Raw genomic sequence first — 23,986 nt, forward strand, 5'->3', positions numbered from 1 at the left:
AACCATTTGTACCTAGACTCTTTAACCTAAAGTGGTTTAATAACTATTTTCCTTAAGCAAGTTGTTTACTTTCTTTGTTCTCCTTTGTGATTTTCATTTGGTGGAACGTACGTCTGGGCGCCCCTTCCGAAATCACCTCTTTGCGTTTGTTCGACTTAGAACGAGACTGTGTTTGATTCATATTGTCCAGATCGGAATCTTTGGACTTGCCACCTTGTTGTAGATGTTTTGCCGTTTGTTTTTATTAAAATTGTCACTTTTGTACATTTCTCCGCACTGCATACCTCAGAGCCCGAGCTGGGGTGTAAAGCTGGATCATATCACTGAAGAAAGGAGGAGTCTGACCATGAATAGATCTGAAAAAAAACAGAATTTTAAAATTGATCCTGAAAAAAACTGGCAGCCAGTGAAGAGTTTTAAGGATCGGAGAAATGTGAGTTCTTCTACTTGCATGGGTCAGAATTCTCGCTGCAGAGTTCTGTATCAACTGCAGGCGAGACAGCTCCTTCTTGTTTAGACATGAAAATAAACTGTTGCAATAGTCCAGACAGGAGACACAAACAAATGGATGACGAGCTCTGCATCATGTTGTGACAACATTTTCCTAAGTTTAGAGATTTTTCTCAGTTGAAGGAAACAGTTGTCTTCAGCTCTTGGGTCTCCCTCTTTAATAACTTCTGACAATACATCAATGCTGAAAGTGTCATTGAAATTTTGCGAACTAAACTAGACTATGGGTTGATTAGTAGATGTTTGTGGTACGTTGTATATATGTTGTTATAATATCTTTAGAAAAATGTCCTGTTGGTAAAAAAAAAAAGCCACTTTAAGTCCCGTGATGCACTGCAACAGATAAACTGTCTTTAGCACTCTATATATTTTAAGAGCTTAATCTTGACAGATTTGACATTATTTAAATGTATTGTTTGACTCATCTACACCAACCTGTGGAAATAGCAGCGTTTGGTTGATGAAGTTCCCCATCATCTATCTTTGTTTGTCTAGTCCAGAGAAATCTGAGCGCACACTGTCGAGAGTCACATCTCCTTTGAATATTTATAGAAGTGCTTAAGACGCGACCTTTACTCGCACGCAAACACGTTACACCTCTGACCCAAACATCCGATCGACAGCGAGCGGCTATCACAGCAGGTAAAAACTCTGACAGGTGATTTTTCAGATGTCACGTCTCCAACTGGGAGAATGGGAGAGGAAAGCCCGCGGGAGATAACCAACCCAGACGCTCGGCCGGGGAGATGCCAGGTTGGCTGGCGACTGCTGGCAGCATCGTGTTTCTGCGAAGGCTGAACATCAAAGAGCAGTTTGTAATCTGTGTTGTTGAAGACTCTGTGACCTCATAATAGATAATGATATTTGATCCACACGCAATGTTTCATCTGTTGCTCTGGACACTATTTCATCATATTCATGGACACGTAATGAATGACTCGTTCCCCTGGTAACAGGTTGATACAACACATTCATATTGTTATTATTTATGAAATTCTTGGGGGGTAAAAGTAAATATAAATATTGTTAAATGTATATGTAACTGAAGACGTGTGTGTGGAAAATAAAAGAAGGTACATGCAGTGCAAGCTATGTGACACCACTGGGTTCCTCCACTTAATTTTATCTCTCTACCTCAGAAGTGCTGAGAGATGTGAGAAGTGACAGACTGTACACAAGCGTGTGTGTGTGTGTGTGTGTGTGTGCATGGAAAAGGGAAAATAGCATGTGGTCACTTGCGTCAACGAAAATAATTTCTCTAAGCAGGACGTGTGAAGATGGCTTTTAATTTTTTTTTCTTGTGTGTCTTCAGAGACACCTGAGACAGTTGGAAGGTCATTCCTGCAGACTGGTCACATAGCCTTGATCATTTTCTCGTCGCCTCAGAAATAGACACGAGTGCCTCGGTGTGTGTGTGTGTCAGGAGGAGAGAGTGAGTGTTAGCTTAACACTGACAGGAGATCTACGCCTGTTTGTAGTGCGCCAGTCTGTGTGCATGACTACACTAACGCATTTGAGCCCCTGCTTTGGTGCGACTCTTCAATGTGGTGTGTGTGTGTGTGTGTGTGTGTGTGTGTGTGTGTGTGTGTGTGTGTGTGTGTGTGTGTGTGTGTGTGTGTGTGTGTGTGTGTGTGTGTGTGTGTGTGTGTGTGTGTGTGTGTGTGTGTCATTCTTGTGATGACCAGACTTGAACTGTCAAATGTAATAATTGAATCAAATACAAATCTTTTTTATATTTATTTGACACATGTCATCATCTAATTTTCAGCAGCAACCGAACAATTTTTAACTTTGATTAAAAACAAAACAACTTTTAACTAACAATTTTCTTTATTGCATACCTTCACTGGTTAAAAAATAAATAATAATAATAACAATCACAGGGTATAATAGTATTGTGTTCATCCTGTGGTGAGGTATCACAGTTTTTCAGAGATAGCAAATTTAAGCTAAGTTGTTGTTGTGTTTCATTAAATATTGGACCTGATTGTGTATTTGTAAATATTGTAAAAAGGCCCAACCAGGGACAGGAGTTGAAATTAGCACAAGCTATAAATTCTTTATGCATCGCATCAACTGCAAACTTGTATTGTAACTATGTTGACTGCATCAGCCCTGACAAATCAATGAATAAATAATAAATGATAGGACCAGAGCTGCACAGCCTACATTTACATGTGTATAAGTGAGTCATCTTTGTATTATTTACAAAGATTGAATCTGTGGATTCATGGTTTATATTTACATTGTTAGTTTAAACATGCTCTATACTACCAGTGCAGCTCTAGTTCCCTGCCAAGAGCTCATGATAACATCACTGTGGCAAGGAAAAACCGCCTCTAGGAGGCAGAAACCTTGAAAGGACCAGGCTCACGGCAGGCAGTCTCCTCCTACCCCAGGAGCAGGGGAGCAGCACGGCCAAGAACCAGTCCAGGTCTTCCGGTGAGTGTCTCCCAGGTCACAGGGAGGCCACATTCCAAAGGCAAAGAAACCATAAACATGGTATCATGAAGCAAATTATTTTCATTTGTAATCAAACAATCTTCAACTTTAATCACCAATTTCAGGCTTAATCAAACCATATTGAACCGTTATTAAACAATTTTCAACTGTAATCAAACATTTTTTAACTGAAATCAAACTATTTTCTAATAAAATCAAACTTTTTTTTAACTGCAGAGAAACCATAAACCTGGTATTAGGGAAGCAAACTATTTTCATTTGTAAACGAACAATCTTCAACTGCAATCAAACAATTTTCAACTTTAATTAAACAATTTTCAACTGTAATCATACAATTTTCAACTTTAATTAAACAATTTTTAACTGTATTCAAACAATTTTCTACTTAAATCAAACAATTTTTTATGTATAATCAAACAATTTTAAAACTAAAATCAAACAATTTCCAACTTCAATCAAATGAAATCAAACAATTTCATACTTTAATCCACCGACACCTGATTGGTTAACTCATGTGTGCTTGACTAGTTGGAACAAAAACCTACACCACCCTGGCCCTTTACTGGACCGGTTTGACACAAACAAATTTCAGCGGAAATCAAACAAATTAAAACGTTTTCAACTATTTTTAACTTGAAATTAATCCATTTTCAACTGTTTTTATACAGAAAAAAACATCACAAGTCAAAGCAAAAAAGTCAGGACATTAAAATAATTAAAACACACGGCGTTGTGACAAAAATACTAATAAAATCATTTTTAATTTAAACTTTTTTGTAAGATGTCCTTTCTTTTCTTTCTTGGAATAGATTTTGCTGATCAGGACAAAAACAAGAATACACGGTCTCTATTAGTTAAAAGAAACAGTGTCTTTGTTCCCTGCTCTTGCAAGGACCAGGTTTGGCAGAATATTAAATGTGATAAAGTCTCAGTGACACCATCGATTCATTATTGAGGTCTTGCAGCATCTGATCTCTGTCAGAGTTGAACACATACAAGGAGAACATGAGCTCGGCTGAGGTTTTTTTTTCCTCAAGTTCCAATGAGACAATCCGCTGGAAACAAAGTAGACATTGTTAAATCACATCACGATGACTTGTGGTCAGGCTCACCCTAATCTTTCAGAACTAGATATTATTGAGGGAAAAAAAAATAATACACTCACACAAAACACACACACACAGGGGACTGGGAGTGAAACACAGTCGTGCTACATGTAAACAAGCCCTGGAGTAGAGTCTGACAGTGCGATCGATAAAGAGGTTTATTGTTTTCACTAGAATTTAATTTAATATTTTAACATTATCTATCAATTTGGATTAAATACTTTGCAAACATGTATTTGTGTTCTGAACAACACAACTACAGACACTGTTCTCACACAACTAAGAACATATTTGAGCTAATGTCTGGGCAAATGAGTTGCATCTGGGAAGAGTTATGAACTCTAAAGTCAAGAATGACATGGAATAATGTTATTGTTATTTTAATAAACAACAGAAAGAGTTTAACTTTACCTCCATGAAAGTGTCACTCACAAGCCAAGAGACCACGTTCACACTATCTTTGAAACTATCATGTGATCACAACACATCCACTTTTAAACAGCAACAAACTAAACTCATGTTAATTAATTTTTAATGTAATTTTTTTTACGGCTTTAAGTGAACATTTTGCGTGAAGAGCTACTGTTTACAATCATTATCAAACTTCCCTGTCACATGGAATGTTGTCCTTGTCATGGTTCAGAAATGCATTTTTCAAAAACATGTACATTCTTAAAAGTATACATTATATATATTTTTGTTTCTTAGACTCAAAGCTTTGATTTCAGTATAGCAGTTTCTAACTCTTTAAGACACTTTACACCTTTATTTGCATTTACAAATGATAAACTTTACACTTCACATACTTATTTTGTCTGTTTATTATTTTTTATTTTTTTTTAAAAGACCAAAATGATTGCTATTTTAAAAACATGGACTCCATGGTGGATGTTTTACATTCAGACTTGATATAGAATTGAAAGGGGAATAACATACCGAAAAAAAAATAGTGACTTCTTCCCTTAATATATTTTATCCAAAACAACAAAAGCAATGAGGAATCTTCCGGACTTGAACTGAATATAGGAATATCCCTTGAATATGGAAATGGAAATGATACCATCGACTGTTTGGCAATGATACCATCAACAGCAGCTTTACAAGTAAGATTAGCAAACATAGATTGAGTATGGCCGTGATAATAAAGGATTACAAGGAAGACGCAGCTAATTAAATGCTCTTAATTTAAAGGCTGAACATTTACTTCGCCGTGATGTGGGGAATTTACCATATAGTTTAGGGGGAACTCTCCAGATTTAAATTTTAAAGCATTCTGAGAAACATCATGAATAGATAAATATTGAGTATTAAATGCGTAAATATAAGCGTAGGGAAAACAAAGAATCTTTTATTTAATGCAAGTTGTGTTTCCGATCAGCGAAACTAAATAAGACCCTAACAAACATTAAACTAAAATGGTTAAAGACATCAGCCAGACTGTGGGAAATCAAGGCAAGTTTGTGATGGATTGTACATTGCCTCCCCTGACGGCACGTCCCTGGTTAGCAGGCACTTGCTACTTCTACGACATTTTGTATCTGAGGACACAGCGGCATTCCACAATAATTCGATTCACTCCACCACTCATTTTCACTCGAATAAAAACAACAATCTGGCTTTGGGGCTAAACTTAGCTCAGACCGACTATTCCGTCCATCCAAATCTGGTCAAAGGTTCCTATCGGCAGAAATACAACATGTCCTGCCCAAGGGCCAGGACTGAAACAATGGTGCGACTGAAGAAAGTCTATCTAATAAAGCGTGGACTGAACTTTCATGCGTAGTGGGAGGGCCACAAAAGTTGTCTTGGCCCTCAGGCGCGTCAAGCTTCGGTCACATGATTCAGGCCAAAAACAGCAGTGAAATAAAACAATCAATATTCATAACTGTCATATTTAAGTATGTGCTGCTAGTCAAGGTCCAGATTCTTCTCTCTCAAGTATTTCCTTGTCTTTCGTTCTTATATCATTCCTTTGTCTTTAAAAAACAACTTCAACTGCATACCTTTCCATCAAAACGAGCGTTGAGTGATTATGAGGCAAGTGTATCGACTGGCCGACGTTGAAGGCGACTGTCCAAAAAAAGCCTCCTTTTCTTGCAGATAAAAACTCAGATTGAGTGTTAGAAATGTCTCTGAAGATTCTTTGTTTCTTGCACTCAAACACACTTATCGATCGTGGTTGTCAGAGGAATTACTTCCAGACATAACTTGACTATGCCTGTTGAGAAACATGAAATATACATCAAAGCATGATATTGATTTAAGGGTTGCCAAGAGACTCTGCGCAGGAAGAATGAACCACCTTTAAAAGCACATTTAGCCTCCAGCGTAACTTCTTCTGTCTGACATATATTGAATTTTACACGATAACCTGCAGTCATACTTGCATATTTAAGGCACATAAAGAGGGGATTTTGTATTCAAAGGTTGTTGCTGCACTTTTGTTGTTGAACAATGTGAGGGAGTTGGACCTTTAAACCACATATTCAGTATCTGGATGTGCTTCCCGTGGTCAAGGGAGCTCCGTTTGGCGCACAGCGGCGACTCTGGAGCCAGCATGTGATGTGACCGGCAGATCAACACACACTTCATTAAAACCAGTGCACGGCTCGGACATCTGGCCACTTTAGGTGAACCAAGAGTTTGTGACAACATGTTTCTGGCTTTGTAAAACACCGTTTCTGTGATAATTGTTACAATGAAAACAATTCTCAATGACTTAAGATTTATTGAGCCACAAAACGACCGAGCCACCACCGGGCCAGGAAAAATGTGCTCAGTCCAGTCATGCAGCCAAAACATATTTTGACGTTTGTTAAAAATACTCCAGCGCCGCCAAAGAACACTCCAAGAAAACAAAAAGCTCAATATAGACCACTTTTAATCACGTTCGTGTTTCAATAACCATGAAGAATATCCATAAATCAAAGTCAACCTTCTAAAGATGTCGACTGTGGAAGAAAACTGAATCAACTTTTATATCTTTAAGTGTTTTCTGTGGCGAACCAACTTACCCAGGATTGCCCTCTTTATTATCTAGTTATTGTTTGTTTGTTTCCTCCATCACATCAGTTTCAGTGTGAGTTTGTCAAGTCATCTGATTTTACATAATTTCTGTAAAATCAGAGAATTTTCAACTGCAGTCAAACTATTTTCAACTGTGATAAAACAGTTTTCAGATGAAAATAAGCAGTCAGAAGATCACTTCTTGTTTTTCATGCCTCTTTCTCATACTTTCTACTTGACTGAGTTACATATTAACTATATACTTGAATAACTGTTCTTCTATTTATCTATTATTGTTACATTATGTTGTAACAGTGATGCACAAATGAGCTACAATAAAAGGTATTCTGATTCTGATTGTGTCTTGATTTTTTTCTGTTCATTATATTAATGTCATGTGTTCATTCTAGTTTAACATCCATATTATGTGTCTCATGTGATCATTTATAGGTGTCATGTGATCATTTATGGGTCTCATGTGATCATTTATGGGTGTCATGCAAACATTTTGGGTGTCATGCGATCATTATGGGTGTCATGCGATCATTATGGGTGTCATGTGATCATGTATTTGTGTCATGTGATCATGTATGGGTGTCATGTGATCATTATGGGTGTCATGTGATCATTTATGGGTGTCATGCGATCATGTATGGATGACATACTCATCATTTTGGTGTCATGTGATCATCTATTGGTATCATGTGATCATTTATTTGTATCATGCGATCATTTATGTATGTCATGTGATCATTTATGGGTGACATGCGATAATATTTGGGTGTCATGCGATCATTCATGGGTGTCATGCAATCATTTATGGGTGACAGGTGAGCAGTATATTTCCAAATGCTGTTCTTTTTAAATAACTTTTGTTTTAACTTTGTAACTTTTAAAACTTTAATTTGAATTTATTTAAATAAATTGTATTTTATTTATCTATTTTCATTTCATGAAATTTAATTGTTGTATTCTGTAATGGCAACACAAAGAAAAATCCCATTTTTACAAGGCTGGAAATAAAGTGACTCCAACGTTTTAGTCTTTTGTCTTTGAAGACCTTCACATTTGGTAGTTGTTTTCAATTCACTTTTTTCATTTTTACTTCTTTTACCTCCTTAATAGTCCATTGAAATGTCCTCCTGGTCTGTTAGGCTCTTCTTTAGGTGTAAGTTTAAACACCATTTAAAGATGTTCAGATAAAAGTCTATTTCTGTTTCTGTACATTATGAGCCTTGCCTCTATTATTGTTTGTTCACAGTTCATTTGCGTGTGCTTTGAGCTCTACATTATACATTACTCTTGAGGCCATTTTATCGACAAGAAGCAGCTGCTTTGTATTACTTTGGCGGTATAACCCCATCTTTTTCACCATTCCACATTGTTGGTATTTCAATGTCTAAACGCTCCAACAAACTGGCTGTTTCTAAGCTTCCGTATAACTCATGTAACTTATGGATTTAAACATATTATCCAGTTAATGAGATAAGTAAAAAATAAGGACAAATGACTCCATTCTAGGTGTTATTCCAGAAAGAATTCCAGATGAAGTGAGTCCATAGTATCTACATACTTATGATAATAGACCCTCTAAGTTGTTTTTAGTCGAGCGTCTTTAATAGAGAATAAATTGACTTGGAAGCGTACCCACTTTTCAGTCTGTCCGCCCTCCTGTCTATCGAAACTGCCCTCCTCCTTCTGCCCCCCGACAATTACCCCTTCCTCGCAGGCACCCCAGCCCAGGGAACCCTTTTGCCCTCTTGTATCCGGCCTTTTAGCGTGACAATCAATTATTTTGACGGCTCCCAGAGAAAGAAAGAATGAAAGACACAGAAAGACGGGGGCTACTTTGACTTTTAGACTGGGCCCCTTTTTTTTTTAATCTCCCTCGCCCCCAAGTTCTTCTATTCACCCATTCTCCACCTGCACCTCCACTTTGTTTTCCCACCTCTCCAAGTTTTCCTTGCTTACTTATATTCCCGGCTCTCTCCTGTCCCGCCTTGATCTTAACTTTAAAACCCGCTCTTTTCTCTCTATAGGAAAACCCCTTGGCTGTTTCCCCGTCAACCACAGGGCGAGCCCCCACCCTCTTACATGTGCCCTCATCTCTTTTTGGCTCGGAGTAGCTTCGTGGCTGGCAGCATTTTAGAAACCTGAGCAGGCCTATAGAAAGAAGTGGACCAAGGTTTGAAATGTCTGTCAACGCCCCCTTCTACCAACCAACGCTCACACACCCCAGGCCAACTCGCCCTGTAACACTCCTGAGAACATTTTTGATTTGTGTTAAGAAGCATATGGCATCACCCCTAATCCCAAAGTCTTTAGGTTTGCCCGCCAGTTGACTCTCCACCACATCAAATTTTTCTAGCTCACTTACTCACGTTTTTCCATTTAAATTGAACATGTTTGTCTGTTGACCTTTAACGTAAAGTTCATTTACAACTTTATTGAAACTACACGGTCACAGAAAACAATGTTTGGAAAGGACCAGATGATCAAACCAGCCCCCCAGGTGCCTTAGCTCAGACAAAAAAGGGAAATATTGATTTTTTAACTGATGATTCTTCGTCACGACTTCGGCTTCATTGCATCCATCTTTCCTTCCTTCTTTCCCCTTTTTCTTCCTCCTATCTTTCCTACATCCCATCCTTCCATCATTCTTTTACTTCTTTCCTCATCTACTTCCTTTTTTCTTTCTTTGCCTTTCCTTCCTTCCACCCTCCCTTCTTCCAATCAGTATTTTACTTATTTAATTATTTCTTACTTTTTCACTTCTGCCTTAACTTCCTCTATTCGGCTTTTCCATCCTCAAATCTTCCCTACATCCCATCCTTTTTTTCCTACCTTCTTTCCTCATTCCCTTTATTTTTTATTTCTGCTCTTTCTTCCTAGACCCTATCCTTGCATCCTTCTTTTCATTCCTTTTTTCTTTCTGCATCTTCTTCCTCAATGCTGTCCTTCCGCCCTTCTCTTACCTCTTTCCTTATTCTTTCCTTTTATTTCTGCTTTCCCTTCCTCCTACCCTTAATCCTGTCCTTTTTTTCCTTTCTTCTTTTCTCATGTCCTTCCCTCTTTTTAATGTATTTAAGAAGTAAAGCGAGACCGTTATCACAGAGGGATATGTTGGTGCACCAGTGTTGAATTAAAATTGATTAAACATCTGCAAATGTTGTTTTATTTTGAAAATTCACTGGGTGCACTTTACTTTTATCGCTCATATCCTGCCCAACCTTGTTAAAATCAGCGCCACGGCTAGTTGCAGAATACGGTGCCCCTGCCTTGAATGCGAGTCCTGTGTTGGATTTGTATTAGTTCTATTTTCCCGGTCGAAAGAAGTCCAGCGACCGCTTTTGGTGTCCTTCGGGTTAGAAGTGAAGCCAAGTCAAACACCTTACACACCACATTTCCCCTTAAAGTAATAAGCAAACAGAAAGTTGTTTGCACACATCAATGAAGACACACAGCATTGGGTTAGCGCTAACCACATGTGCCTAAACCCCCCCCTGGACTCCCCTCCAATAACCCCCCCTCTCTCTATCCCTGTCCTTCTCCCCAGTGGTGTGTCATGTTTCGAGGGGATAATAGGTGTCACGGTGAGACCCCTTTGGTCTGAGCGCTCTGGGGGACTCTAGTGACACACATGCACAGGAAGACACACACTGAACCATGTGAGCACAGGCAGCTCATTCTCTCTTCCATGGGAACTATCGTTGACTCCTGGCCACGCTCAACTTTCCCAAACTCTATTCATCTCTACTTATGTGCCCCGTAGATTCATCATTACATCTATTACGTCATTTTCTAGCAGGAGCAAGAGTTTTCAGTTGGAGAAATGAGGGATGGAGGGTTGAACGACAACTTGTACTGAAAAAAATGCTCCTTTAAATCAAGTAAAAAAATGTTTTCTAGCAGCCATCGGTCTTCTGTCCTGAACCTGTACAAACTGTCACAGACCATATGACTCAACCCATTGTCTTCCTTTCCAAAGTGACAGGCAGAATGACAACTTCTCCCACAGGCACAACACCGGAGACGACGGATGGCCTGGGTCTGGGCGGTTGAGAGGAAGATAGTGTTCTTCATTTATCACTGTGTTTAATGTCTGTTGGAGGGCTGCAAACACATGATGTAATAAATAAAGTGAGACGTGTGTTGAGTGACATGTCTGCTGGATCATCAACAATATACAGGGACATGTACGAAGACAGAGTACAACAGAACCATTTTATTAAATATACATGTATATACTGTATATATCAATGACTTATTAAATTAAAAATGAAAAAAAGGCACAATTCTCCAAACCAACATATAATGCTAGGATTCTAGAGAATGTATCGGCAGTTCTTGAGCTAACAATCAGATCATCTATAAGCCGACATTTAACAATTTAACATGGACTTGTGTCCGTAAAAAAATATATATATATTGTAGAATTTTTTGGAGTGAAATATGGATTATGTAATATTGGCAAATAAGTGAGTAATTTATGATCACTTGAGATGTAAAAAGAGACATGAAGGAGAAACAACATAAAAAATAAAATGAAAGGTTTGGGATATTAAAGAGCAACTAATGCGTTGATTTAAGTGTGTCTTAAATAGATCTTGGACGTCTATTGTACTCATCATTATGTGTCTGTAAAAAAATCTCTTTTCATTTGAATATTTACATTAGAAAATGTGAACTCTGATTGGTCAAACATTGAGGTTTGTCACAGTGCGTCATTGATCCCGGAAGTCTCCACCTCCAAGGGATTTATTGTATAAACAAAGCGGGCATGATTACAGCTGGCTGGAGGAGGAGTTAAGCCAATATTACATCATAATGGACTCTGCTCTTGTAACCTCTTGTTCGCTGAGATTACAGACGCAGAAGAACTTTATAAAGTAATAAGTTCAAAACATGGTCATGGTAAGAGACTTACTGCATCTTGGAGAGGAAGACTTTAACATTTGAAACATGTGAGTGAGTCAGGAAAGTTGGGTTTTAATTAGTTGCCCATTAAGGTTGAATATGAACATTAAATAAATGTTATATTTAGAAAGTCACTCACCTAAGATTTTTTCCTATAGATCAAATAGATCAAATTGAAATTGTCTTAATTAGGGATGAACACCATAAAATACCTTGGCCGAAACTGAAAACCGATCATAAGGGAACCGAAATACGTTTGTTTTGAACTTTTATTATTAATTTAGCAAATGCACAAATTAATATTAAAAAATAATTAAGCAATGATAGAAAATAAAAAATATTATAATCATCATTTATCATTTCAATGTTTTTGCTGTGTTTTTGCTGTATAGTGTCACATTAAACAGACTTTTTTTTTAGGTTAACTAATTTGTGATTGCTGTGGTTCTGAAATTATAATATTAATTCCGGTTTCCTCCCACAGTCCAAAAATATAAAGAGGTTAATTGATAACTTTTGGAAATTGTCCATAGGTATGAGAGTGTGTGTGAATGGTTGTCTGTCTTTGTGTGTGCCCTGCGACAGACTGGCGTCCTGTCAAGGGTGTCCCTCGCCTCTCGCCCTATGATACTGGGATAGGCTCTGGTCTCCCTGCGACCCCGGGATAAAGCGGTAGAAAATTAGTGAATGAATGAACCTTTTTTTAATCGCGGTTTTACCCTTTGGTGCAATCAGAGTAACTTTTCATAAGGTTTTAACAGTTGCATCAGAAAAAGCTGATCTCTATAGTTACATCCTGAAAGTGGACACAAGGAGAGAAAGTGTTCTGGTAAATCCACAGGAAGTGATCTGCGTTATAAACCAGGGTTTGCCTTTTGTGCAGATTTTCCATTGATCTATCCTACTGAAAAATGGATTGTTTATTCATTAATGACTTAATCTTAAAATATTGCCATATTATTGATGATCATTATTTTCTTCTGATGAACTCGATATTTACTCATTCTAGTTTCAGTCAAGACATGCAGATGAAGTATGAAGACACGGCGCTGGTGTCAGAAGTGGAGAGTAAGCCGGAGCCTCGTTTAAATCGTAATCCCAGAGTTTAGACTCTTCAACAAAACAAGACAATGGAGACGCACCAGTTCCCACATTGTCTTCTGTGTCTCTTTTATCCTCACTTTTACTCATCCATGTCCGATCCACATCATCCTTGTGTTCCCTTCTGTGTGTCTTTGTGTCGCCTCCCTCCCTCATCCTCTCTTTCACTCCATCTCATCCTCCACTAAGTATCTTGTAAGTCTCTACAGGTGGTACAGTCACAGAAGCGTCCTTTCACTCCTCTCTTAGAATTCCTTCTCTTCTTTTTCTTGTGTATTTATTCCCCTTCCGCAACCATACACCCTTCCCACAATCACCTCCAACGGGACCTGCTGACCTGCGCTGACCCCTCCGCTGACCATCACCCCACTTCACGTTGTCATAGCGCCGACGGAGGATTAATCGCCGTGGTAACCGTAGCCACTCTTGCTTTCCCTTTTGTTTTTCTAACATCTGAAGAGTAGCAGTGGATCTCTGACTTGTTTGGGATGGAAAGCTGAGTGATTGGCTAAAGGAATGTTTGCGTAAGCGTGTGTGTGTGTGTGTTACCACGGGGAGTAGGGGAGTAAGTGAAGGAGCGTGACCTGTGAACCCAGGATTCCTGTAGTCTCACTGGGAGCCTAATCACTCCCAGCAGAAATAATCGCAAAACCAATAATGCTCTCTACATGTGTGCGAGAGCGGACACGAACCTCTGATGCTTAGTCGGGTTTATTTCCTACCATTAACAACAGTCTTTAAACTTCCACTAGTGTAAAACCTGTAGGTTTGCTGAAGCACAACACATACTTTCTCCTGACAACATCTGGGAAATCTCAATTTCATGCCAAAAACAAAAGGACAGCCGAAAAAAAGGGGAGAAAACAGAGTAGAGGTCAGAGGTTATAAATGGCCGTTGGCTGGGGTCAAAGGTTAAGGCTAGACTGTATCCTGTCAGCAGAGAGGGAGTCATGTTATCTGTTCATCACAGAGTCTCTGATCTCTAGTTGTTTTTGTTTGGGTTTTTGAGCTTCAGGCTGTAGTTTGTCAGCACATTCTGGAAAATAAACTTTTTTTAAAGTCTCTGAATGAAGTCTTTTCAGATAAAAGTTTAACATGTTTTAAAGAATGTTGAAAAACTATATTAAAAAATATTAATTAAAAGTTATTGTAAAAAAAACTCCTTTAAAGGACAAAGATCCTGTCCAGACATTTTTTTAAGTATTTTCAACAATATCAATCTGTGAAGTTTTATCACACCACAATGGAAAATAGAACAAATCCATCAGAGGACTTGCATTAAAAGTGGGGGCGCCGTTTTCCAGACGCATGACTAACATTGGTTTCTATTTATCTGTGTCAGATAACGGTAACGATGCTGATAGAATGAAAATGATGTGTGTGCGGTCTCATCACTCAGAAAACATCTTATGATGTCGGTCTGGGTTTAGTAACAACAAGATGTTTTTTTACGTGGAACAAGCGTAATGCCGGTTGAACAAAAGCCCAAACTAATCAACTCAGATGTAGGTATCCTTGTGTGTTTGGTATCTGCTTGATGGAGTGCCAGGAATCCCCGGATTTGCATGACAAAACTTCTTCTGATCTTTGGAGAAAGGGGTAATTTCCAAGCACACCACATCAACAGAGATTAAACATTTAGCTCGGCAACCACCCGGATTATCAGAGAAAACTGTCAAGTTTAAAACAAAAAAAACCCCTCCAACAACGTTGAATACATTTACGCATTGAAAATATCAGCTTCATGAGTTATTTAGTTGGAAACTAAATTAAGTCACTTTAGTCTGTTTCATGATTTTAGTCTATAACAGTGGTCCCCAACCCCCCGGTCCAGGTACTGGTACCCGTTCGCGGTTTGCGACCCGCACAAAATGAAAAGAAAGAAAATGTTCTATTTATTATTACTGGGTATTTCCTTTAGAAAAAGAAAACTGATTTTTATCTAAAATAACATTAGTGTGTGACTCTTGACTAGTAAAAATAAGTGATGGTCTGATGAAGCTTCATGAAGCAGTGTCATTATTGTCAGAGTCCACTAGATGGCGGTCTCTGCACTATTTTCCTTTGTTTTGAACAACTGTTCTAATGAAACATCACACTATTATTAAACTAATGGCGCCACCTACTGACCTTTAAACAACATGCCATTGTTTCATGAAGCTTCATCAGCTCATCACTAGTAAAAATGAGTAAAACACAAACTCTAGAAACAAAACTTCTGTTTCAGAGTCCACTTTCCGTATAAATAATGTAAGAACACAAACTCACAAATTGTCACAAAGCCTCTAAAAGCTAGGAGACACACACATAGAGAACATCATCGTCGGCATATAATCAAATATATATAGATGAAAATACACAAACAACTGGTTGTAACCGGTCCAGAGCTCTTGCTGATTCAGTGTTAATATGTTTTTAATGCACTTAATTGTAGTTTTTTTGAAGATCATGCTATTTAATTTTTATTTTTTCTATCTGAATATCAGTTCTTGAATATAATCCTGACAGTTAACCGATCCGCGGCACAAAAAAGGTTGTGGAACCCTGGTCCAGATCACCAAGAGTAAATCCTGAAATCAGACTCCACTATGTCAAGGTGCTCACCTGCCTTCTCCTCTCAATACACCTTCTGGCAGGATTTGGTTTAGTCCACGCTTTAATCCTCTGGATCTTCTTGACCCACCAGGCAAACCTTTGATACCGAGAAGCTACAATTCAATCCTTGGCTGTAACGAAAATAGTCCTCTGATAGGTGGGCAAATACATTTCTTTTGGCTTCACATTATATACTGGGACTTTTGAGTGGCCGTCAAGCCAAAAGGAGCAAAAATAATTGAAAATCATTTAAAAAGAAACACAAGTAAAAAAAAATCTAAAGAAAAAAAACATTACTAAAATGGAAAAATACGGAAATAAAATTATCTCAAAACTGTTTTGTATGTTTTGGGAGGCAATTAATCTTATCTAAAAGGAATCAAAGTACAAAAAAGCTTAACAGTTCTTAAGCAAAGAACTTGAGAAAGTCTTCTACACTCCATTAGGACCACATATAGTCTTTGCTCATGTCTGTACTAAACGGTATTCTTGCCAGAGAAGGAGAGAATAAAGATAGATTATGTTATTTCTACTTTAAAGTTCTTGTTTTCTCTCCAGCTATTTGTCTCCATCAGATGTCATGGAGGTCAGGGGACAAGTTTGTTTTTCCACCATTTTTCTTTTTTGTCTTCTTAGCTTGCGCTTCAGTGAGGTCCCTAAAAGGCAGGTGTGTCATTACCCCCCATTTCTCAGCGCTCACACCATGGCGCCCGGACAGGTGTGCCGAGACAGTGGCCGAGCTGCGACCCTCTTACCTGAGCAGGAGGTTTGAAAGAGTTACCTTCCACCTGCCTTTGTGAGGGATTGGTTACGAGGAGCACAAACAAGAGAGGTGGAGGGGTTGACTGGGGGGGTTGGGGATAAAGGAGGGTGAGGGGCTTGAGGGACAGCACAAATGCAAAAGAGTCATACATCTCCCAGAGCGAGTGTGCGAGTGAATAACCGAGCCGAGAGTCAGACGGACATGCGATACGCTACAGGCCACCAGTTTTCTTTGTTGTTCCTCTCCAGCTACTGACAGACGGGACAATAGCAGCGAGCATTACTCCTTCTCTCTCCATCGCTCCTCCTCTTTCCCTTCATTCTCCACGTCCTCAGATCTGCGTCTCCATTCATCTCCATGTCACCATTTTTACGCACCATTTCTTTTTTCAAAAAAAGCAGACAAAACCTCATGTTCATGTGTTTGGAAGTTTTTATACACCAGCAGCTTCATTCCTAACAGGAAAATAAATAAGATTATTTTTATCTAGAACATCATAATTTCCATATCATTTAGAGGCTCAGAGTAGAGCAGCTTCTCCTCCACATCTAGAAGAGATGTTGAGGTGGTTTTGGACATCTGATCACCACAGGGGAGACCCAGCAACAGCTGGTCAGGGATCACTTCAGGGTGAAATAGAGGATGTTGCTGGTGAGAGGAATAACTGAACTTCCCTGCTCAAGCTGCTTCTCCCGCAAACCCTCCCTGGATAGGCTCGAGACAACTCGGATGACATTACAATTTACATTTTGTTAACTACCCTCGAATGCCTTTTTAATGTTATCTGATGTCATTGTTACCTCGAGCCCACAGTATCAACATGTATGAAAGGGGTGTGAGACTTTTTTTTTTTTCATGATACTGTAAATATCAGTAACATATATACTGAACAGAACTCTTTTTTTTTGCACCCAAATAAAAAAAAGTTTTTTGTCTTTTATTTTTTGCATGGTTCTTTTAGGGGTTAATATTGTAACAATGTGTTTCCAAAATCAAATAATTTGAAATTTTATTTACAATTAATATGCAAATATTTGCGTGTTTGTTCATTTTTGTGTTGAGATTTAACCTCCGTCCTTTAAACGGCAGCAGCCATTACAACCTCTGCAGTTAAATCCAAGTAATGACTGAGGACAAGAGGATACAGTCGACTCCAGCAGCTTTTAAAGCTGATGTTTGGACATTTTTAGTTTCAAAACAAATGAAAGCAGCTACGACCTCGTCAAGAGTCATGTGGTCTGTAATTTCTGTAACTCCACAGTAAAGGACAATACTACAGTATCTAAACCTTCAGTATCACAATATATTGGATTGTTTCCCCTGTTTTGTGATGTGTATCCAATATCTATAGTTCTAGTACTACACAATGCACATCATGCAAAACAATTCTAATAGTTAAATTGTATTCGTAATGATATAAACATGATTATTTTTACCAGCTTTACATAAATTCATAATTTCACCAGCATCAAGACTTGTTTGGGAAACCATCCTCAATCATCTCCTCAGGGCTGAACAGACAAAATATGTTGTTCTGCTCTGTAAGTATTTACAAAGAGGAAACAATTTGAACTAAAGCCATATGTTTGGAAGAGAAAGCTTCTACACACTTACACTGTAGTAATATTCGCCCTGTAGCAGCCAGACATGAAGGTGGTCCATTATTATTCATCATTAGCCTTGTAAACAATCAAATTACAGCTTGAATCTGCGCTGATGCCAGACGTTTTTTTCCTACTCTCTATTAGGGCAGCATTTTAAAGACACTGGTAAGAAATATAATGAGCAATACATAAGAAAAGAAAATCATAAATATATTTCAGATTTTGCTTCTTTTAATCATATCAAATATAATTATCGTTTCAAATATTGATATTGTTTTTTTTTGTAAATTTTCCCAAAATGTTTTATTAATATTATTTTACCCTCATAATGTTTTGTTTCATGTTTACAATCGGAAAGAGCTTTGCCAAAATATGTGATAATTCTTTAATAATTTTGTTCATGTGGAGAGTTTTGTATCATCTCGATAATATCAATTTTTCTAACATTGTTTCACAACTTTGTTGTTTCTAAAACGATAAAAAAACAACAAAAAAACATCAAATTACAACCCAAAAACGCTCTTTACAGCACTTTCTTCATCATTTGTTTAAAATGTAAATCAAATCAAATCAAGATTGAAAAAGTCGTCACTTAATCATTACATATCACTGTTATATATATACTGTATATTGCCTGTCATTTTTGTTTAGTAAAATAAAAACATATCTTCTGGTATTTTAAGAAGACATTGAGTATTATCCTCTCACAAGGAACAGCTCCAGGTTAACTTTGGATGATTAATAATATGTCAATTAATTAAAAAAAGGATGAAAAATTTATCATCATTATAAATATATAAAATCTAAATGGAATTGCTTTTTTATAACAACCGTGGCAAGAGTCTATAAGTCATTTAAGGTGATGCCAAGCTGCTCCTAAATAATCTTTTTTTATTATTATTATCTTTATCCAAGATTATGGAACTACATAAATATTTACCTATATCATTTGAAACCTGAATAGTTTAAAACATAAAACAACATTGAATTTACAGCAGGCAATTCACTCGCACGACACACAAAATACAACACTCATAGTAGGGTTCTACCCAGAAAGCAATGAATCCTTCAAAAGGTTTGTGGAATCTGATAGTATTCCACAAAAACACCAAACTGTTATCATCTGTTCTTTTTCCACATTTCCTCGAAATCAATTGTCAACCACAACAGTTGGTCAGACGAAAGAAAAAAATGAAACATGGTTCAATGTCCACCTGAGACACATCTTTTCTCATTTTATTTCTGCACCTCAACAACATTGTTCATGTTTTCCATTTGAACTCTTCACCTCCCGTCTCTGCTTGCCCACGCTGCATCGGACAAAGACTCTTTCACGGACTCAACCGCCTCGGATCCTACATGAATCTGAAGACGCTCGTTCTGGGTCAGCCACACCAAGAGCTCCACTCCAAACAAGAATGGAACAGATGAATGTGTTATTAAACGTGTGGATGCGACTATTACAGACGTAGTGTTGTGTAGGAAGAGGAAGCAAAGGTATGGAAGGGCCCCTTTCCACACTACACTCTGGAGACCAATCCATTGTCCAGCCAACATCCTCTTTTGTATATATGTGTGTGTGCGTGTAACAGGATGTTCCCGACAAGTCTGAATAGCAGAGTTACCTCCTCCACACCCCTCACACCCATTCCTGTGCATTGTTTCCTGCAGGGAGCAACACGGGGAAAAACAAGTTTGTATGTCGAGAGGAAGCTCCGACGTGAGACGAGAGACAAAGACGGACGTCGTGTATGAGACGATGGTGTGAAAAGCATCGGAGAGATGAGGGTAGGACGATGTGAGGAGGCGACAATGGTTCAGAAACGAAAACAAGATAACCTGACCCGTGTTCTGCGGATACAGAAAACAGACGCAATCACACACAATAGTCTAGACCAGGGTTGACCTTTTCAATTGAGGAATTTCAAATTAACTTAAAACGATCAAGCTACAAACAAAATCTAAAACCACTACACATATCAATATATTTAGAATTGTATATCCAATGTATGTGGATGACCCTTTCTTAATCCTTGTGTTATCTCAGGGTCAAGGTGACCCGAAGGTCGGAAAACAAATTTATTTCAAGTATCCCTTGTGTTGTCTCTGGGTCAAGGGTCACTTTGACCCTGAGATAACGCAGGGGTTAACCCAATACGCCAATATTGGCCAACACAAGTAACTACAATTTTGTCTTGACCTCACTTTAGTTTTACTGAATGAATTATTTCATTCATTTGCAATGACAACAGAGTCAGAAAAGGTCATCTGAATGGCTGCTCTGAATGTCAATCAACGGGAAGGCTGATTGGCTGATGAGTATTTGTGCAGGCTTTTCCTTGATTTTCTGGAACTCCTGTTGTGTTATCAGTTTTATCTTGACCTTTAAAGTATATACTTTATTGAATATTGTTTTAATTGTTTAAGCACTTTGTGACCCTGGTCTAGAAAAGCGCTATACAAATGACATACTTACTTACTTACTATGTCAATTTTCTATGTCATTGATATACCCAATATCCTTAGATTTGCTCAACTATTTGAACAAATTCAATTTTCCAAATAAGTTGAGATGATAATGAAGATCCATTGCTTGTTTTTTTAATGATGGACAAATGTTTTTGTGTTTATCTGTTTCGAGAAACATGCTTCTAGGGCCATAGTTTGTCTGAAATCATTGCATAACATGGTAATCTCAACCTTGAGAAATGTTGCATGTCTGCGGTGTGTTTGTGTTGCTAAGCGGACTGGTGTGGTTACATCTGTGTGGGCCAAGCTTGTGTGTCTGTCTGGTCCTAATCCACCTATAATGAGAGATGTGTACGATATTTGTTGGACTTGAGCCTCGATGACAGAAGTGCTTCTCTATTAAACCATCCTCCCGCTCGCCGTCTCTTCCACCTCCCTCTGTTTTTTTCTTTCATGCTATCGCTCGCTCCATCTCTCCTCCCCACCTGTCTTTCCTTCTTTCACTTCCATTGTTTGTGATTCACCGGCTCGCATCGCCCTCCTCGAGGAGATCCGTTGTCTTCTTGAGTTTTGGGTGCTGACAGCCGCAATGAGGCCGTCTGCCGTCAGACGTCGAAAAAATGTAGCTGCGCAGTGATTAGCATGGAGACATGGAGAGGAAACTTGTGTTTAGGGTTTCAACACCCAACACTTTGGGTTCCCACCGACAGACAAGGCTCAGACGGCGTGGTGTGCGTCTGCGTGTGCGTCTGTGTGGCTGTGTGTGTTGATAAAAGTGTCAAGAAGAGGAATTAGTTGGAAATCATCCGGTGTCTGGACTAGACTGTGGAAATAAATCAGTGCCATCAGGATATTTAAACTATGAAAATGTTTACATTTTCATATTGCAAGAGTTTCCTTATTCTTTTTTGAATAAATTAATTTAATAATTTCCAAATTGAAAAGTTGAATATATATATCATGATTTTTATACATAAATATATTTTAGTGTTAGTGTATAGTGTAGATAGTGTAATTCCAATAATAATAATACAAAGAAATCTAAAGTTTATTTTATTCACAGCCATTTAAATTCAATAAAAAATGTTTGATACAATATTACCACGAGAAAATACTGAATTTAAAAGACTCGAAATTTAAAATTTTCTAAATATATTTTTGAATTATTTGTTCTTCTCGAATTCAAAGTTTGATATACAAATGATTCCATTGAAATGTTCAAAAAAAATATTTTCATAAAACTATGTGAAAACTAAAAACATTTCCATTTCAAAAAGTTTCAACATTTGAAATGTTTAATTCAACCACTCAATATTCTGATCTCACTGATATACTGCCATAATGGACAGGTAACCTTGACCGTGTAATACAATTTAAAATATAAACTGTAGATCTTGACAAGAACAATAGGTAATAAATAAGGTTCAAAGTTTAATAAACAATTGACTTCAACTTGATTTATTACATTTGATAAATAAGTATTTAAATCACTGCTATTCCAACAAATCCCTTATTTAATATTGAAGGACATTTATGATTTTTTATCAATTCATTTACTGCGGCTTGCAGACCAGTTTTATCCAGTTTTAACTTGCTCCATGATGTTGCTCATGTTTTGTTGTCTTTGATGAGATGTTGTATTGCTGTCATTCCCGAACCTCACAAACTCATTTCACTCGTTGACATTGAATTATATGACAATAAAAAGAAATACCCTGAATCCTTTAAAAAACATATTTTAAGTTTCTCAGGGTCATGTCAACAGTCTCTGTAATAATCAGTTGATGTAGACTACCTAAGAAACATATTTTCCCCCTCAGTTGATCAACTTTCACTTATCTTATCTTAACTTGACTAGTATATATGGAAGGATAAAACCTCAGGTCTTCGTTTTGAACACGATGTTCGAGAATTTCTCAGTGGAAAACGGCGATGCAGGTGAAATCGAGACAGAGGATATCGAGTTCAGGAAGAGCCATTGTCTGTCAGGAAGGTGTTTTATTGTCAACTTTAGCTGGATGACAAATGGGGGACATCCCAGCGGAAGTCTATCTGTTTGTGTTTATAGGACGACGGCTGGAGAAAGAAATAACATTACATAATCTAACAAACTTTTGGGGAAGATAAGTTCACCAAGAAGACAATAAAAACTAGAAAATGTGTGTTTTTCGAGAGAAAATGTTGAGTTTTTAAAGTCAAGTACACGTTTGACACTTCATTTACTTTCAAAACTATCACTTATATAATGTTAAGACCAGTGGAAGATCTTGATTAACTTGAAATCGAAAACTCTTCTCATATGGATTGAACCTTTCAAAGGTTTAATTTCAATCAACTCTGTCCACATCCATGGAGGCCTCTCGCTTTCTCCTCCTTTTCTCTTAACTAGCTCTCTCATTCTTTCTGCTCTTTCTTCCTGTGAAACCAGCTCACTAATTCATCTCCAGACAAATTGCTAATCATTTGTGAACAAAGCAAAGGAGGAGAAAAGAGACGAGTCTTCAATAGAGCCGCTTTCTGTTTTGCTAAACGATGGCCGAGAGGAGGGGGGGAGGAGAGAGAGAGAGGGGTTGGGGGGTCGTGATCGAATGTGTGTGTCCGTGGGGTTTGTATAATTTTCGCTTGCGGGGGGATTTGTAAGTGTTAGTGGGGCGCATGTCTCTTTGTGTGTGTGTGTGTTCGTTAAGGTGGTGTGTATCTGTTGCCCCCCCTCCCCCCCATGCCCCCTCGCCAGGCTTCGCTAGATACTGAATGCAGAGGTTAACGACCCCGCCGTCCAATCACATTCTCCTGTCAGGCCGCTGTCGCCAACAGCAACAGGTGGTCCGACCGATTGGGATCCTGCCGTGCGGAAAAGTTGTGAGGAGAAAAAAATGTTTTAAATGAGCACACGCAAGGTTCAGTATATCCTGGATTCTGGACCTGGTCCTGAACCCAGAGAGGGGAGTCCCCCTTGTTCAGGCTGAGAACCATGAACTCAGATTTGAAGGTGCCTAGTTTCACCTATACTGCTTCACACTGAAGGTCATGACCTGATGAAACCAAACGTTAATTTACATTTTTCCACCCTGGCTTTTACGATTGAAAAGGCAGAGTTGGAAGATTTAAAATGAAAGATACTGAAGTATTTATTGGGAGTGACCTGGAAGAACAAGATTATTTTGTTTGGAGAGGTTTTGAAACAAAGTGAGGGAGGATGGAAAGCTGGAGATATCAGTGCCACGAGAATATTGAACGTTTAAACTTAACAAAATTGTGAAACTTTTCATTATTTTATTTGTCTGGAATTTTATTGAATTGCTGTTTTCCAAGCATTTAATGGTCATTTTTAATGTTTTATTATTATTTGAAAATTGTTACTTAAAAAATAGTGAGTTAAATATTTTATTTTAATTGATTGGAATGATTATATAAAACCCTATGTGTAAAAAAAATATATTCATTTCGAAATG

Source organism: Callionymus lyra, chromosome 7, assembly GCF_982586985.1.
Source record: "Callionymus lyra chromosome 7, fCalLyr1.hap1.1, whole genome shotgun sequence".
Taxonomy (NCBI): domain Eukaryota; kingdom Metazoa; phylum Chordata; class Actinopteri; order Syngnathiformes; family Callionymidae; genus Callionymus; species Callionymus lyra.